The sequence below is a fragment of the Mesocricetus auratus genome, unplaced genomic scaffold, assembly GCF_017639785.1.
Source record: "Mesocricetus auratus isolate SY011 unplaced genomic scaffold, BCM_Maur_2.0 Super-Scaffold_6730, whole genome shotgun sequence".
Lineage (NCBI taxonomy): Eukaryota > Metazoa > Chordata > Mammalia > Rodentia > Cricetidae > Mesocricetus > Mesocricetus auratus.
The window spans coordinates 92,018,952-92,031,797 of NW_024429184.1; the positions used below are offsets into that span (position 1 = coordinate 92,018,952).

Below are 12,846 nucleotides of genomic sequence, written 5' to 3' on the forward strand. Positions count from 1 at the left end.
GGTTAAGGAGGCCACAGTGGGGTTTAAGAACTTTCAGAGAGGCTTGAGAAGCAGAATTTATGACACTGATGCAGGAATGAGATAACAAACCAGGGTGTCTGTGGGGGATGCTGCTGCTGCTGCTGCTGCTGCTGCTGCTGCTGCTGTAGAATCAGGCTGCTCGGTCAGAGCTGAGTTGAGTTTCAGGATCAATTATTGTTGCAGATAGTGCGGGACCCTGGAGGCCACAGAAGTGAAGAACACTACGGGGTCCAGACAAACAAATCAGCAGTGACGAACAGGCAGAGGGTGGTGGTGATTCCAGGAGGCCACATTAACAACAGAAACTGCGTTGAGCTGAAGTCCTTGGGAGGGCTAGGTCTCCGCCTGTCTATCCATTCCTTGATGCCACACTCTAGCTTGTTTGACATGTTTGTATTGTGTCCTTGCCTTTATGGGTTTCAAGAGAGGGTGTCACACACTTTTTTCAGTCTTCTGTGCAACACAAGTCCTCAGACCCAATTTTCCTACTAGGACAGTAAGATGCCTTTCTCCTACTAGGACAATAAGTTGCTTTTATACAAGCAATTTGTCTCAACCACCAGAAAAGGAACCAAAAGATCAAGTTTTTAGCTAAGTTTATCACAATTGTTTGTTTATATGTTTGTGGGTGTGTGCATGGATGTGTGCTCACAAGTGTAGAAATCAGAGAACAAATCATCAGAGTTGGTATTTTCCTTCTACCATGTGTGTCCTGGGGTCAAACCCTGGAGATCAGATTCAATGACAACTGCCTTTTAACTAGCTAAACCATCTTGGTAGCTGAAGACCAAGTTTCTATGACCTGAATTCTTAGCTCAGACACAAATTAATATGTAGTTGAGCCTTACCTCTTGGATCTCAACTTGTTCATCCATAAAATGGTGTGGATTAGATTTGTAACTGTGGCTGATTTTGCCATTCTATTAAATTTTATGTTGTTCATTGTAAAGGGCTGAATCGTATCTCCATCCCATCCTTCAAAGTTTACATGTTAAAATCTTAACTTCTGGTATCAAAGAATGTGACTGGGTATGGACATTGATTGGAATGTTAGGTAAGCTAGCATGAGGTACAGTGGACCCTAATCCAGGGTCCTTAGAAGAAGGGAGGCAGCCATCTGCCATAAGAAAGAGAATCTTCCAGGGAACCAGCCCTGCCACACCTTGATCCTCCACTATTGTGAAAAAATTAATTGTTGTTGTGTAAGTCCTCCCATGGAAACTGAATGGCTACTACCATCACAATGACTCAATAGACCCTCTCAAAAATCTTTGTGAAGTTGCTATACTGGATATTTAAGAAAGTGAGGCTTAGTTGCCAGAATTCAAAATACCACTGCTCACATCTGTTCTACATATTGCCTCAAAACCTCTAAAATATAAAAATAATATGCCTTTCGATGGCAAACAGACAATATCTGAAGCGTAGCCTTTAGTCCCTATTGTTGCTTTATAGATAATTGTAATGTGAAAACAGTTCATATGAGGCAATATTCCTCAAATATCTGTCATGAAATACTTAATATGCATTTGCATAGATTTACCATAAATGTATCTGCATTAGTTAATTGGTGGGTATGATGCCACATGCCTGTAGTCCCAGAACTTGGGAGGTAGAAGCCATGTTTGGTTTCCAGTACCCACAATGGCAGATCACAGCAGTCTATAACTCCAGTTCCAAGGGATCCAACACCCTTTTCTGGCCTCCACAGCTACTGCACACATGTACACATGCCTACATACAGGCAAAACACACACATATATATATGTATATATATAAATGTTGACATTCATGTGCTAGTAATATTTTGTATGTGTTTCCATTTTATAAAACTGTTTCATATTTAAATGATATTGTTGGATAATTTATCCTTATATTAAGGGCACTGTGTATACAATCACATTTATTTCACCATAAATTACATTAAGATGTTTTACATCTATTTTTTTACACATAAAGTTTATGTAAAAATTTTTTTCTCTTTTTCAAGTTATATAGATGTCAACAATGGAAAATCTAAATATTTCAGCTTGCAACTGAATTTGTGCTGAGCTAAGCCATACCTAATACTAAAGGTTATTTCTCTACTATTATTTTAAAATACATCCAAGAGTCTAATACAATTCAGTGCAAATTTTACATATTTGAGCCAGACTAAGAAAGACACAGAACAAACCAACCAGCTGAAAGACAATTTTTAGTTTAGCATGAAACATTAGAAGATGATGAGGGTCTTTATCACTTGATGCTAGCAGAGTGGTTACTTATAGGGATGCTCCTTAAAGGATGGTTCGAAAAGGTGGGGATATTGCCCAATGGAAAAGTGCTTGCCTGGAATTCTCAAGCCCATGACCCTGATACTCACTATTGAAGTAACAAATACGTGAATCAATGTTCGATTGTAGTCTTAAATGAGTAGTTCTTAAGGATTAAAAATTGGCTAGATGTCTTTGGAAGAATGTATCTCCAAGCTCACATAGATGTATTTTTAGTTTTGAATGAACTGTACTTTCAAAGCTCCATGGTTCATCTTTAATTTCTGTAATAAAGCTAACATACTTAAAAGGATTGAAACATCTTTGGAATGCACATAAAATGTCAGCTGTGAAACGTACCCTTTATTTTCCAAATTGCCAATCTCACTGCCCTTGAATAAAAATACACGCAAGAATTATTTTTCATAATACTTCAAAGTCATTTGTAATAGTTTCATAAAAGGCCTCTGTTTGGGAAATCTGAAAACTACTAATCCATTTGTGAATGGCAAAGCAATAGTTGCTAAATCACTTAAGGAAAACCTTAAGAATTATCAACGAATCTAGTGTAAAGCTTAATTGAATTACAATAATGAAATTGAAAAAATATAAAATTCAAGAAATGAGTTATTACTTAAAACGAGACAGTATGCTAATCACGTTTATCTAGCACTCATGAGAAAGCATGGATATTAGTCATATTTTATCATAGTTTTTGAGATTTATTTATTTTTATTTGCTGAGTGGGTGTTTGGCCTGCATGCATATTTGTGTACCACATACATGTAATGCCTTTGGAGGCCAAAAGAAGGTTCATTTGGAAGTGGAGTTACAGTGAGAGGCCATGTGGGTGCTGGGAATTGAACTAAGATCCTCTGCTCAGCGCTCTTATGTGCTAAGCCATCTCTCAAGCTCATGTTTTGTCACACTTTAAGTCTTCAGTATTATACACAGATTGCCTAAAAGTGATCTAACTTTAAATATACATAATTAACATAGAATTACTTTTGTTTGGCTGATAAAATGGAAGTAAATTTCTTTCACTTTTATTTTAAACACACACACACACACACACACACATATATATATAATATTTTGGTGTTTGATTTTATTATGAAAAAATGTAAAATTCAACAGTAGAGGATCTAGATATTTCAGTTTATAGCTGAATTTGTGCTGCTCTGCAGCATATTGAATATTAAAGGTTATTTTATGACCAATATTTTATTAGTACTCCAAAGTTCTAATATAATTCAATGTCAACTTTGTACATTTGAGTCAGGCTAAGACACAGAAGAAACCAACCAGCTGGAAAATGTTTTCTAATGCGACATGAAAAACTCTAAAGCAATGCTTATACTATGAAAGAGCTGCACTTTGAAACATTGATGTTATCAAATCTTCATATAACCGCTGAAAAGTTAAGAACAAATAAGTGGAGAACGTAATTTTTGGATATTGTTTACATCACTTCTGCCTACTTTACTCAAACAAAGAGTATTAGTAAATCCACTCCTTCTGCTGTTTTAATAGACAGTAGAATTAACAGTGGTTTTTTATTACACCTATGCAGTCAAAGCAAGATTTAGATACAGGTCTAGATAGCAATGTCCTACTGCAAAGTTTCATATTGGGTAAGAGGTCGGAAGACATCTTTGGAAGTGGAATGCATGTGTCGTTCTGGTGTCTAGAATATACTGTCCATATCACATGAGATTGATTTTCATTTATTTCCTCACCTGCAGGATGCCATGACTCGTCAAATCGAATGAACTGGCTGTTGGAAAAGTAGTAAAAGTATTCCCTTGATTCCATGATGGTCATTACATCCTTTGCTGTAATTACCCTTAATCCTTTAGTATGCAATGTTGAAGACAGTAAGCCTACCAAATGGAAGCCGGGCATTGGTGGTGCATGCCTTTGATCCCAGCACTAGGGAGGCAGAGGTAGGTGGATCTCTGTGAGTTCGAGACCAGCCTGGTCTACAGAGCAAGTGCCAGGACGGGCTCCAAAACAATACAGAGAAACCCTGTCTCGTAAAACAAACAAAAAACCCAAAATATAACAAACAAACAAACAAAACCGAAGAGGCACTTCCTTTAAACAAGTAAGGCCCAATGATTTAAGTAAAATATTTATTTATAATTAACCTCCTTAACTATGCTTATCATCTCCTAAATTCCATAATCTTCAATAATAATCCTTGTCTGCATAAGAAGCTGAGGTATACAGAATGCATTCTTGTGCCATTTTAGTGTATTCTCCAATCTTGGGAGGAAAGCAGCATCATTGTGTCACTAGATAGAAGGATGTATTATCTTCTCATTCACAAGCAAATAGTAATGACCCAAAATTTAATGGCAAAATCCATACACCAGGAAAGATGTGAACAGTCATAAAGCCTAGGACTAGAAGGAGTGGCCTTCTACTTGACCCGTTTTCTTTATTGCACAGGTGTGAACGAAATATAAGGGTTCCCGTTAATGAGAATATGAATGCTAGTATAATATTAAATACAGAGAAAATGAGCTTCGATCGAGGAGAGAAAGGTGGTGTATTCAAGCTCATGTCCAGGGAGACCACCTCCAAACTAGTACTCAACACTCTTGTCTTGGATGTACTGCATATAAATATGATCTGGGGAGCAGGTGTTCAGGTCTCACCCCAAGCATATTAGTTTAGTGTAATTGAGGTGGGGTTCAGGAATCTGCAGCTTAAAAACACCTTTAGTGGCTTACAGCCTCTGACCACAGTTTGGAAAAATGATGCTGCTGAGCTAAGTATCTGGAGAAAAGGCACTCTCCTCTATAGTGTGGAAGAAAATGGTGCTGATGACCGAAGGAATACCATTAGGAACAAAGGGAGGTGTGGGTAGACTAGGGCAAGCCTTTAAAGAAAAAGGAAATGCATGTCTGTTACATGATAACTCTCCACAGAGCCCACAGGAGTCACTGCATGTGACTCTGTTTGTGACCTAGAGCTGAAGAAAAGGTTGATAGGCCAAGTTCAAAGCATTGACTTCCCTTTCAGGGAGACTGAAAAAATATGTGGGCATTTGTCAAGAGTTTTTTTGGAGTGACCCAAGTCTGTGGTTACAGAATGAGACATTCTTCCCTATGTGTGTTATGCCTTGATACTAAAACGTGTAGCAGCAACAGAAGGAAATGAAAAAGCTTAAAAGTAATTCCTTTTTCTTTTGCAAAGACAAAAAGAAATGATCTTTTAGAATTGCTGTAGTTTAGAAACCCTTGAGGTGGCATGTGGGTTCTGAGAGTCATTGGATGAGAGCATTTTCTTGATGATAATGTTCTATTTAAATAATTTACTTTGTACTGTTTTTCCTTTCTACACCCAAGTCTCTGAAGGACACCCAGGTTCACTAGGAGTGAAGGGCAGCAGGAGGCCTGGACCAAGAACCCCCCCCACACACATACATACCATACTTGAGTTTGTGAACGCAATCATGAGTCCATCTTGCTGGGTTGACTGTCTCCTTGTGGGGAGGCTAGTGATGCCTCTGCTGACATACAGACGATAGAAAGCAAAGTGTTTGGTCAAAGGTTACCGAGGCCAAAGCTCTCAACATCATCTCTGACTGACTCTCACTGTGTACACCCAACCCATCAGCAACATCTACAGCCATCCCTGAATTTCCAACTCCCTGGTCCTCCTGCTCACATCACTGCCACCTGACCAAAGACCCTCATTTCTCATCTGGACAGTTGCAGTGGCCTCTTTACTGGCCGCACTCATTGATGGTTTGGAGTTGGTTTGTCTCTGTCAAAACTTGTGTTAAAATTTGATTTGCAGTGGAACACTGTGGAGGGGTGACGGGAACTTGGATTAATTGTGAACAGAACGGACTTGAGGCATGTGCACAAGCTGGAGCCAACCAGACCGTCACCATGACTCTGGGAAAGCACTGTTATTTTCCTCAGCAATTTACTGAGTGGTTATTTCTCAAACCATGGCAAATCCTAAGGATTTGAAGGGATATTTTGAGATCCAATGTGGTGCTGAATATAAAAAACATCCGTTTCTTTGGTGGATGCTAGATTCCAGAGGGCTAGAGACTAACCATAGGGCTAGAGACTCTCTCCCTTCAGTGGCTGAGGAGGTCCTCCTTTCTGGGACACTGAAGGGATGGGGTCAAAGGTGTGGGCTGTAAATTCATGCAGCTGCCTGGAATTTCTTGGATGAATGAAAAGGTGCATAAGAATGCAGAAAAGTTGTTCGCCTACTAGACAGCATGTGCCCAAAAGTCCAAGAGCTCTATACCAGGGTGCCAAATATTGGCTTTGATATCCGTAATGCCACCAGCACTAGGGAATGAGAGCTTTGACATCGTAGTGTTTGAAGTCTTAGCTCCTGAGAAGAAACATCTTACTCACAGCCATTTAAACTAGAAGATAAATGGAGCCCTAATACTGATGATATCACCAAGTATACACAGGAGCTGGATATGCTACATGCATTAGGTCTATCCTTTACAAAGAACCCAAACCTTGTTTTGTAGCTAGTTTTCTCTTCAAGCTATCTCATGTTATCTAGTCATTGTCTCTAGCATACCAGAAGCAAGTAGTTCCCTTCTTGATTCTGCAGAAGAGGCAGGAGTGAGATGGTTAGATCAAAGTAATGGTCCCTCATTTGTTCGATAAAATCATGCTGCATTCCCTGAGTCACAATCTACTCCCTCCATCCAAGGCACATTGTAACCCAAAAGGATGCATTCACACAGTCATAAAGGAAAGAGTCCCTAGCCCCTGGAATGACCATATGTCTCCTACTGGTTGTGTTTCTTGATTCATGAAAGAACTGGGTATTTCTTTGTATTTAGTACCATGTAAGGCCTCGAAATGTCCCATAAAATCCTCAGATTTTATTCATTTATAAAGAGGGAATCTCAATTGAAAACATTTTTCCCACTAGATTGGCCTGTGAGCAAGCCTATGGGACATTTTCTTGATTTATGATTGATGTGGGAGGGCCCAGCTCTCTATAGGACATGTCACCCCTGGGCAGGTGGTCCTAAGGTGTATAAGAAAGCAGACTAAAGGAGTCATGGGTATCAAGCCAGTAGGCAATATTTCTCCATGGCCTGTGCTTCAGCTCCTGACACTAGGTCCACACCCTGCCTGAGTTTCTGCCCTGACTTCCCTCGGTGAATGACTGCTACCTGTAATCAGCCCTTTCTTCCTACAGTTTCTTTTGGTCATGGTGTTTTTATCAGAGCACTAGAAACCCTAAATAAGATTGTTGTTAAAATGTCTAGGTTTATCCTGAAATGAGACACAGACCGTGACTCAACAATCCCACGTGGAGTTTATTGGTGGACAGGGAAGGAAACGGGGTTGAGAGGTAACCAACCCGTGCAGAGCAGAGAGAGAGGGGGGGGCAAGAGAGAGGATGAGATGGAGAGGAAGACGAGAGAAAAAGAGTGTAAGCAGGCAGGGGTCAGTCCTTTAAAGGGGTCCTTTGCACCTGCATGGTTCTCACAGAACTCTGGGCTAGCCAGAGTGCTGCCTGAGTGCATCTTGCCACGTCACAGGGCAGGCCAGCGTAATGCCTGAATCCTTTCAAAGATGCTTTACTTTAGGAGTAAAGAGTCACGAGCTACAGGCTATTACAGTGTAACAGAATTAAGAGAGGTAGATCTTTAGAATTATGTAATTGGTCACTACTGCATAAAAAGATTAAGTAATGTAATTCTTCAGAGACAGAGTTAGTCTTCAGAGTGCGTTGTTACAAAGTGAGGCTACCCAGTCCCTTTGGTCCCTTCTACCCATTGCTAGTTTCTTTTCTGCTCTTCTACTGTGTTGTAAGAGCCAGGATGGGATGCTAGTGCCTACCTGTTTGTAAACTGTAGCTACCGGAATCATAATTAAATAAACTCCTTTGGTTTATAAATTAACAAGCTTATTAGCAAGAGAAAACAGACTGGGTTAGAATTGTATCTAAGTGTTAGTGAGTTAAGCCAGAAAGCATGGTTGTTTCTACCGTCTGGGAATCTATCTTCATAGTCTTCCTTTGAAGAAGTTTTTCCCCTGACTCCAGATTTATTGGCATTTAGCCTTGTTTTTTTAGAGAGAGAGAAAGAGAGGGCATGGAATTGGGGAGGTGGGTGCTAGGTCCAAACCCCAAAAGCCAGTCCAGTGAGCTCAAATTAGACTATAGGATGATTTCTATTGATTATATAAAAGCCAGTCTTCCTCAGGAACTTGTGAAACTAGTCCCTATCTACAAAAATGAGTCACTTCCTTATTTCTGTCAGAAGGGACATATGGTACTTATTAGCACATCAAAGCACACAGTGGCCAAAAAGTTTCCTCAGTATCACAAGTACCTGATTTCTCACCTCCTTCCCTGCCCTATACTCCCTGCAGCTCCTGGGCTTCCCTCACCCCAGCTGTTGGGTATCTGTATAACCTGCTATTCTCACTATGCCCCCTCTATGCTCTGCTTCTGCTTCTCTCACTATGATTCCTGCTGGTCTCCCCCTCCCTTGCAGATATCCCTGGCCAGGTCCAGTCTGCTGGCCATGTACAGTCTACTTCTTCCTCTCCCTGCTCTGGACTCTTTCAAATGCCTCTGACTGTTCTCTTTCTCACATATACAGTGAAAGCCTTCCCCTTAACCATGCCACGGAGCAGCCATGTCATCAGTTTATGCAGTGGGGGGGTTCTGGGAGGAATTAGGGTGGGGAAAAGTGTGATCAGAATATATTGTAGGAAAAAAATTCAGTTAAAAAAGATTAGAGCTGATGGCCAGGTCAGACATTTCCCCACAAGACTGCAAAGGAGCAAAGGTAGAAATTCTAGACTGGAAGTTCTGCTTTAATGAACAGAATCAGTCAGAGCATAGCCAAAAACAAATTACTAAAAGCTTCTTTTCCTACCACTCATGACATGTAGTCCTGTGGGCAAGGGAAGACTGGCAGTTATGGGTTAGGAGGAAGCAGGCTAGTGGAGCCTTCAGGCACACTGAGGATACCCGTTCAAACTGAGGTTCACTGTCCACTAGAGCTTTGGTTGATCAGTTAGGGAGGGCCACTTTTGAGGTCTCAGTGCAGGGACACAAAGAAAAAGACAAGGGGAAAATGTATCATTCGAAAAGCTGTTACATTCTTCATCAAAGCACATGGAAGAAATAGTTCTGAGAAATATAAGAATTCTGCTTTATTGCTCCTTGTTTGGTATTATTATTAATTATTTCCTTTTGCTTTGGCATAGAGGTGATAGAGGTGGGCAGCATACCCTCTCCAGTCCTGGTGTTTCTAGAAAGCCTTTCTATGGTCCTGGTGGCACAGCAGCAGAAGCAAGTAAGTCTGGGTCAAGAGAGCTTTCTGCTGCTGTTCCCTTGGGTTTTAGGGACACATGGACCTGTGGATTTGTTACCAGAGCTATCAGGGTTAAAATCTAGACCTTTAGAGCCCTAACAAGCTAGCCTCAGCCACCCATCCTCAATAGGCCAATTAAAGAGAAAAATTATGCTAAAATCAGATAAATGAAATCTATTTAATGGCCACATTGGGAAAAGGAGCAAACAAAGAGAGAGGTCAAATAGCATCCAGAATCTATCTTTAGGGCCTAATGTGAGTTTTAGGTTTAAACAGAGACAAAGGGTATGCATAACTAAACAGGCCTGGTCAAAGTGTGGTCTGGGCTCTGGGCTCTCCCACACTGATGTCTGACAAGTTGTTGGGCTGTGGGAAGTCTCTTCCTATGACAAGCCCCTCCTATAGCAAGCACCAAAGCTACAGCCTTTCCCTTCCCCAGCAGGAGATTCCTGGGGATTTTCAATTCCTTGGGGTCCACTGTCTCAATAACCTGATAGCCAAGCAGAGGCACAGTGTCTCTCTTTAGATTCTTTGCTCCTGCATGCTCAGTTGCAGGTTTCTCAAGAGGAAGTGTCCCTACCTGTGCTGATATTCATAATGGGAATAATACTGGACAATGCCCCGGGCCACACCATGCTGTGATGTTCCATTTGGGAATAGGCACCTTTATCATCAGAGGACCAGAGGGCTGCTTCCCTGAGCATAGATCAATCATTGTGTAGGAGAGAGCTGTCACGTAACACCATCTGACCCACCTATCCTAATTACAGCTGTAAGCTTATTCTCTGAAAATTACCAAAGGAGGGAGTCTTTAGAAATCACACACACACACACACACACACACACACACACACACACACACACACCACCACCACCACCACCACACACCCCCACATATACCCCCCCACACACCCTTTAGATGTTTCTGTTAAAACACACCTTTGCATACTCCTTGTGGGAAGGATTTCACTTTGCAACTCCAGCTGGCCTTGATTTTAGGTCCTTCTTTCCTTTGTCTTCCAAGCGCAGAGATTAGAGGCATCAGTACATCCAGCCTTTTGTCAATGCTTTGGTGTGGCACCTTCTTTTGGCTGATGGTGCTGGTAAGCATTCTTTGTTTCCTCCTTTAAAAAGAAAGATAGTCAGAAGTCTCCCCTCCAGTTTTCTTATTTTGATCTCCTTAAAATGTTGTGAGAAAATCGTCACTTGAGAAGCAATCTGCTTTATGACATTTTTCTAAACATTTCATTAGTGTTTCAGCCACACTAATACTTTGCAGTGATTTTCCTGTGTTCAGCCTTGCCAAAGCATCCAATTTACCTTGACTAGGAAGAATAAATACCCATCTTTATTACTTACACCCCATTGATTTTTAACTGCTAATTAAATTGTGTAATTTCTGTGACAAGCCCAACTAAAATAAACAAGATGAAAGAATATACATACATACATACATACATGCATACATACATACATACATACATACATACCTGTGAAGAAGTGCTGGGTACTGAACCCAGGGCCTCTTGCATGCTGAACAAGTGCTCTTCCTCTGCACTACATCCAGGACTCTAGAAAGCATTGGTTTTCTGGGTGAGCACACCAGAGAGAAGCTGTGGGGATGCTTAGCTCACTCCAGGCATCCACTGCTGTGCTCCCTGCAGATGACAGAGCAGATGGATAAGGGCCATTCGTGGGTTTCTGTAGTATTATCAGCTTCGCTAGAGTAGGATGATGCTCAACTTACCCGGAGTCATCACATAAATTCATTGAAGCTGGAAATACCACAAGCCAATATTTCAGGGAATTCATCTAACCTACCAATCGCCCTAGCTCTGGAGAGCAGCGCTTGGTAGAGTGCCTCCGTTGTTTCCTCTCATACCTCATGGTTGAAGGGTTTTGTCACAGATCTCTAGTCTGTGAAGAGATCTAAATTTGAACCCCATTTCTATGGTATGGCTTCCACTTTTTGCACCATCACACATCCGAAAAACATAAATGGAACCATCCTAAGTGGGGGATCAAGGTCTCAGGGGTTTTAGGAACAGAGTTGCTCCTTCCTGATCCGGGTTATTCCCACATTGGTAGGAGCTCCTTCCTGATCCGGGTTATTCCCAGGTTGGCAGGAGCTCTATCTCCCATGCTCTATGTCGAGGGATTCGGTAAGGACCTGGCTTTAGATGTGATGAGCGGTGGCTGAGAGAGTGGAAGAGAAGCCACACGGTAGCTTTTGGATTCTGCTGACTATTGGCACAGGCCACACAACTTCACATTTTCTTGACAACAGGGGATTAGGTGACTAGGCCTTTTATCAGGCAGGGGAAACACAATTTCATGGAGGGCACTGCAGCACTTTGACAAGCTTGACTCCAAAGAGAGGTGAACAGCTCTCTCCCGAGGGAGGGGATGACTACTTGGCATGAAACACTCTCTACAATATATTCTCGGTTGTGAGCCTAGCCTTTAATGGCTGAGCCATCTTTACAGCCCTCTCTACAATAGAAGTTAGGTAGATGCCAGTTAACCAACCCTGGTGACTTGTGTTCCACTTAGTGGTGAGAATATGATCTCACAAATACTGTGTTTGATGGTTTGGCCTTTGCACCATTGTTTTAGAATTACACGAACTAAGCGATGAAGACATTGAAAGCACCACCAAATATGTAGCCCTCTGTATGACTTGATATCTATCAACAAGCAAAATGATGCCACAGCATCATTTAAAGGAGAATTTGTCCCCAAGATTCCTATGGCTCAGCATCTCTGATTCTAACCATCATTGCTAGGAATCTGAAATAATAAACTCCATGTTCTACAGACCCTCCAGAATTGAAGCCGTGATTACCACATAGTGTTTGCTCAGTGAAAGTTTGACTGACTGAACAAATGTGCTCTTCTTCATCTTTAGTACAGGTGCAGTTACAAATAGACACTGGCAAGTTCTCACTAAAATGACAGAGACTGTTAGAGTGAGGATAACATGTTGAGGCTCAGGTCACAGACAATGTTTTGAAAAAACACTGTTGGATCTGAAGATCATATATGCACTGTGGCATGTCCCCCTCCCACTAGAAAGTAGGAGAAAGTCCTTCAAGCTAGAGAACATGGGAAGCCATGGTTGCCACCTAATTCTATAAAAGATGAACATTGCAAATAGCCAGAGAGGAAGAATAGAGTAGGGGGTTCAGGGTAAAGCTTTGGTGGACACTTGGCAGTTGGTGTGATTTCCTGGGG

At 41.4% G+C, this 12,846-nt stretch overlaps 1 long non-coding RNA gene across 1 annotated transcript; it reads right to left on the reverse strand.

Annotated features, from left to right (window-relative positions):
• Nucleotides 1-4,337: 4,337 nt before the first annotated feature.
• Nucleotides 4,338-11,264, reverse strand: LOC121138991. The gene is made up of 3 exons (XR_005875865.1): nucleotides 11,103-11,264; nucleotides 10,552-10,736; nucleotides 4,338-5,796 (listed from the first exon to the last, which is right to left on the reverse strand). It is a non-coding gene; the product is annotated as an uncharacterized LOC121138991 (long non-coding RNA).
• Nucleotides 11,265-12,846: the final 1,582 nt, after the last annotated feature.